Source organism: Neovison vison, chromosome 13, assembly GCF_020171115.1.
Source record: "Neovison vison isolate M4711 chromosome 13, ASM_NN_V1, whole genome shotgun sequence".
Lineage (NCBI taxonomy): Eukaryota > Metazoa > Chordata > Mammalia > Carnivora > Mustelidae > Neogale > Neogale vison.
In genome coordinates this window covers 4,776,627-4,782,666 of record NC_058103.1, presented here as the reverse complement: position 1 = coordinate 4,782,666, position 6,040 = coordinate 4,776,627, and the positions used below count along the sequence as shown (strand labels likewise).

The following is a 6,040-nucleotide window of genomic DNA, read 5'->3' as shown; positions in this document are numbered from 1 at the left end:
CGCACTTCAGTCCTGTCCTCTCCGTGCTGAGGAGCGAGCCCCCGCACCCACCGGGGGATCAGACTTGGGGTCCCTGTCCCTGGCCCGGTCGCAGCCGTCTACACCTGTCCCGGGGCGCCTCTGCCCCAGCTCAGTGGGGTCTGGGACGGAGCCCTTTGCCCTGCTGTTCTGCAGAGAGCCCAGGGGAGGGCGCGGGTCTCCGCTCCCAGGTCCAGCTGCTCGAATCTCTCTGTTAAGCGGCGTCTGAGCCTCCGTTTTTTATGGCCCCTCTGCTAGTTGCCAGGGAGAACGCTCTCTATGCAACCCCCCTGCCTTTTCTGCAGGAGCCGCTGGCTGCCGGCTGGCCCTGGTCAGCCCGCAGCGGCGGCGGCGGCGGCGGCAGCCAGCGGCTGCGGCGGGGCTGGGGGGCTCCTGAGACAGACAGCACCAGACCGGGCTGGACTCCCTGCTTCCTAGCTGTGAGGCAACGCGATTCCCTCTACTTTTCAGAGCCTCTGTGTTTTCTCTGTGCAACAGAGGGGAGAGGGGCTCTCTCCCCGTAAGATGAAACAAGATAAGAGTCGCCTAGCGCACATCAGACACTGCCTGAATGCTTATGGAGTAGACAGCGGGACCCAGGGAGGGAGGCGCTCGTGTAACAAGTGGCTCGCAAGAAAGAAAACAGCCTGGCCTTCCGCGACCCTGCCCCGAATACAAACGGGAACCTGGCCTGCCGGAGACCCCTCTGCCGGCTTAATAGCACAAATCAAGTCAGCCAGAGGCAGCCCCTGGCCTGTGAGCTCACAGTAGATGCAGCAGGCGCTAGAAACGCCCGCGAATCCACATCTGCATTTAATACGGCAAGAATTTGCCTCCTATGTAACACCACGCGGGGCCCCGGGGTGAGGCATGAAGAGACACTTGGCTTTCCTGCCGCCTGGTAGGGCTGGCTTGGACAGCAGGGGGTGCTGTCTGGGAGAGAGAAACCCAGTGGGCTCCGGGCATTTCACAGGCTGTGGGCTCTGGGCATCTTCCCGGGTACTCACTCTCCAGACCACCGCAGGGCACCTACCTTGTCAGGCCCAGACCTGAGTGGGAGGCTGGACCCCGAGCTCTGGTAGTCGGCTTCCTGTCCTGGAAGCTCAGTCTGGTGGGGGAGAGAGACAGGGAGTAAGTCAGTCTCTGCACATCAAGAGATCTGGGGTGGGGGGTGGTGGATGATGGCAGGTGAGATTTATGGAGCCTTGTCTCGGGGCCAAGCCCAGAGCTAGGCTGCCTCACAGGACTCACCCCAGGGGGAAAAAACTCTGAGCACCAGCCTCATAATCCCCATTGGGCTGATAAGGAAACTGAGGCAGGGGACTGTGAAGTTGCATACTCACCGTCTCTCAGCTGCTGTGAGGCCAGGCTGGGATGGAACCCCAGGCCGTCCGGAGCTCCCCACCACACCCGGCTGCTGAAGACTGCTCGGGAAGGCAGAGCCGAGTGCTGGGGGGGCGTGGGTGGGCAGGGGATGGATTGATTAGTGCTAAGCACCTCCCAGCGGTGCTTGAGATCCCAGCTCCTCTGTGGCCCAATCCGTTTGAAGGGCAGATTCAAAATTAGGTGGTAGCACCTATGGGCAGAGGCTTATGAGAACAGCATTATTAACCTGACGTGGAGAGGGCCCTGCCCACCTCCAAGCAGATTGCAGATAGAGACGGAGGGGGCTGGGGCTTGTTTATGTGGACAGTGCGCGAGAGAGGATGGAGCCCTTGGGGGGGGGCACTAGGGCTTCTTCGTGGGGAGGACGGGCTTTGGAGGGGATGAGGGCTTGATGGCTGAGAGGGGGAAGCAGAGGGCAGTCTTCAGGGCAGCCCCTCACCTCAGGGAGATGCTCAAAACTGGAACCCACTCTTGGAGGGAGAGTCTCTGACCCCTTTCCTGACAGGCGCAGGGACTGGGAGCCTCCCTGCTCCTCAGTTTCCCGAAACGTCACCCTAAGCAAACCCCCCTGTCCCCACACCTTCCCTCCCGCTCCCACCGCTGTTGCAGTCGTCAGACACCTGTCAGCCTGTTGGAGCTGCATTCAACAGGAGAGCGCTGGTTCCGGGAGGGAGGGAGTGAGGAGGGCCAGCTGTGGACAGGGAGGGAGCGAGGGAGCAGAGCCGTGCCCCCGACTCAGAGAGGCGGCTGAGCCAGGTCTGCAGCCGGGAGGACTTGGGCCACTTAAGATTTGTGCCAACTCACGGTGCAGTGGAATCAGACAGTCTGAATTCTTCAGCCACCAGCCAAGAGTCTGTGGCGCCCCCAAGTGCCACAAGGGGGCTGCCTGGGACACATTTCTGAGCCCAGAAAGTGAGGAGGGGGAGACCGTCAGTAGGGACCCGTGCTTTTGCTTTTGTAGTGACGCTTTTAACTGCGGCGTCATCGAGAAGGGGGGCCAGGCCCCCCGCGCCGGGAGGGGGTGGCAGGCTCTGGCATGGGGGGGGGATGCCGCAGGCTGCGCCCCTCCCTCACCTGGGGCTCTATGGCAATGCAGCTGGCTGCGGGGAGGGTCCCGGGGAACTGTCCGGTGGCTGGCTTTCCAGAAGGAGGGGGGGGGAAGGAGGAGGAGGGAGGGAGCTTTTTCCATGGTGGCGACATGCCCAGGAAGTCCAGCACACAGGGGCCAGGATCAGCGATGGGAGGAGGGCAGGGGTGGTCCACAGGGTCCGAGGAGTTTGGCCGGACCTGAGGTCAGCGTTAGTCCGGTGATGTGGCTGATGCAGAAGAGGGGGGCTGAGAGAGGGGGAGAAGGGGGCTGAGGACGCCGAGAACTGCTTGGTACACAGTTTTAGGGCAAAAGCACTAATTCTTTTCCTCCCCAAAAGGCAATTAAAAAAAAAAAGCAAAAAAAAAAAAAAAGGCGCAAAACTAAAAAAGACATTTGTAAGTGAGATGGCTCAATTCTTACCAGCCGAGCTGGTCTCAGGAAGGACTCATCAGGTGGGCAGCTCTGCCTTGGAGAGGGGAACTGCTGGCTGGTCCTTTTAGAACCTGGATGGCTTAGGGAGGGGGAAAGGGGCCAGGGCGAGCCCAGGAGGTCCAGAGGGGGAACTCAGGGTATTTGAGGGAGGCAGGAGGGCCTAGGGGTGGCTGGTGGGCATGTCATTCTGCAGCACCCCGCTCCTTTGTGCTTTCTCCGTAATCCACCCGACTCAGAATGGTTTGCTCCCACCAGCCCTGGCCCTTTCTTGTACCCTCTCTACTTCAAGGCATTTGTTCCTCTGAATCAGCTCCCTGATACCCCCATCATTTAGTTTGGCTGCTGGGCTTCTTTGCTTTTTTTTCCAGTGGCTTCCCCTCTCCTACCCCCTCCCCTCCTGCACTTTATTTTTACCTGTTGATTTTTAAAACCTTCAATTATGTAAAATCTGAAATAACCCAAAAGTAGAGAAAATAATACATATTTTCATCATAATTTACCCAGTTTCCACATCATTGCCATCCAGGTGCCAACAGCACACTCTAAGCTGTGTGCTGTCCCCTACCAGCCCACCCCAGGCTACTTGGAAGCAAATTCCCAACGGTTCCCGGAGCTTATCTCCGTGCCTGTCTCTAAGAAAGAAGGACTCTTTTCGGTTTTGAAAACATAACCACAATGCCACCTTCGCCGTTAAAAAATTAACAGCCTTTCCTTAATGTCATCCAACATCTAGGCAGCATCCATATATCCCCGGTTGACTCATAAATTTCTTTTACAGTTGGCTTGTTCAAATCAGTGTCCAAATTCTTTCCCTGCACTTTCATGGGGGCACTGGGATGATGGCAGGTAAGTCCAGATATAAATTCAGGGGTCTGACTATCTACCCTCACGTTTAAGTAACCTGCCCTCAGTAAACCTCAGTTTTCTTACTGAAAATCGGGCAACTGCTGAGTCTCTCCCGGGGTCACTTAGAAGATAAGAGACCGTGCACAGGAAACCCCCAGCCCTGTTTCTCATACATAACAGACATTGGGCAAAACAGAAGGTGCTAGAATATTCTTTTTATTTTTTCTGGAAACATTCACAGGGGAGTTGGGCTGGGGTAGGCAAACCAGAACTGGCTAGCATGCACAAAACAAAAGGCTCCTGGCAGTCCAGGCCCCTGGAGTGATTAGGACAGTAGGGGCGCCACATCTGAAAGAGGGCGGTCCTGCCTTCTGGGGCCTGGGACCTCCGGCTGGTTCGGAACTGTCACCCCGCAGCGGACCAGCCACCCAGGACCTACCAGGGGCCCCACTGGTTGCCGATCCACTAGATGGCGCACTCTGCTGGGAGTGCCGGCGGGACCGCCATCCCAGAATGCTCTGGCCACCGCCCAGCCCTTGGGGCCACAGGGGGTGCATGCCCCTGAAACACCACAGATAATTTCTAAAGAGCACTTCTCAATAGGTCACGCATGATGTACTCGCCGTATACAAACTGGCCCAGTTGCAGAAGCAGAGGGAATGGACATTTAATGACGTCCACTCTCTCTAAATCCTCACCCCAGCTATGACTGATTTCCCTTTCTTTGACAGAGGAGAGGACTCTGAGAGGTTGGTGACTTGCTCAAGATCAGCTAGGAAGCAAGACCCAGGACTGCAATCCAGGTTTGTCTGATCCCTGTGCCTAGTATGGAGGGCTGGAAGGATGGACGTTCGGTCTGATGGCCGGCTGCATGCTCGCCTCGGCCAGGCATCCGCAGATGGAGAGATGGTGTGGTGGCCGAAGCCTGCCGGTGAGATGGGGGGTGAGTTCAGGTGCAGAGGATGGGTAGATGGAAAAGTGAGAGAGAATAGTCAGTTTCTCACCAACATCAGAGGCTTCCTTGGTCTCCGAAGAGGTGTTTCCTCCGATTGGAGCTTGCTGGCGTTTTCTTCTGCTTCTGAGCAAACTGACTGGCTCAGGGGCCTCTGGGACTACAGGTGGCCTGCCGGCTCACAGGGACCAAGCCCCAGCTGTGGCGCTGGAGCGTCTCAGCAGCAACTCTCAGGCCCAGCAGGGGACTGCACTGAGAAAACAGCAGGCAGCCTCCTTCCGTAGGCTCTCCTGGCTGGCTGCGTCCCGAGCCCAGCCTCGTGCTGAGTCCTTCTGTGGCCACGTGGCATAATTTTATCTCATCTAAATCATCACAGTGACCCTCCATGATAACAGTCACCACCCTCAATTAAGATACAAGAAAATTGGGGCACCTGGGTGGCTCAGTGGGTGAAATAAAGCGTCTGCCTTTGGCTCAGGTCATGATCCCGGGGTCCTGGGATTGAGCCCTGCATCGGGCTCTCTGCTCAGCGGGGAGCCTACTTCCTCCTCTCTCTCTGCCTGCTTCTCTGCCTACTTGTGATCTTTGTCTGTCAAATAAATAAATAAAATCTTTAAAAAAAAATCCAAGAAAATTGAGGTTTAGGAATGCTAAGTGACTGGCCCCGGATCATGCAGGGACCCACATGGAACCAGGATTTGAACCCTGGTCTGCTTTTTTTTCTTCTAAACTCATACCCTCTTCCCATTTCTTTTTCTCTAAGACTGTGTCTGAGAAAAAATGCACTCCTTGGGGTAAACCAGTGTCAGACTCACCCTCTTGGTTTATCAGAGACCTGGTCCTCTTAACCCCCAGACTCTAAATTTATTTCTCAAGTAACACCTTCTCTAGCTTGTCCTATTTGCTACTATCATACATATAAGGGTCAACTGTACCCCTGACATTTGCAATGTAATTGATCAAGTCAAATTTCTGGTGGTTCCTATGATGTCTGAATATTTAGGGCAGCAGATGTAAAAAATGAATCTAGAGCCTACAGGAGTACAAGGAGAGGAGGGAGGGAATCAGACAGAGGGCTGAAGGACAAATCAGCAAGCCTTCCTGAAGATCTGGCTCAAATTTAGCAGATATGTTTTGATAACCTGCATATGGGCCAAGTCCTGTTATAGACATCCCAGATGTTCAGGCTTAATTCCTAGGATGGCCATTGACTAGTTTTGTGAGTATTTAACCTCTGTGCCTCAGTTTCCTCAATAATAATACGGGGTTACCAACAGCACTTTGTTATTTTTCCCCACGGCATTAATTATTCTTGG

At 55.4% G+C, this 6,040-nt stretch overlaps 1 long non-coding RNA gene across 2 annotated transcripts in view; it reads left to right on the top strand.

Moving 5' to 3' along the window:
- The first annotated feature begins 4,507 nt into the window (after window positions 1-4,507).
- Window positions 4,508-6,040, top strand: part of LOC122893017 — a 78,226-nt gene continuing 76,693 nt past the window's right edge. For both annotated transcript variants that reach the window (XR_006381558.1, XR_006381557.1), the window contains exon 1: window positions 4,508-4,575. This is a non-coding gene — a long non-coding RNA (uncharacterized LOC122893017). The remainder of the gene's footprint in view (window positions 4,576-6,040) is intronic.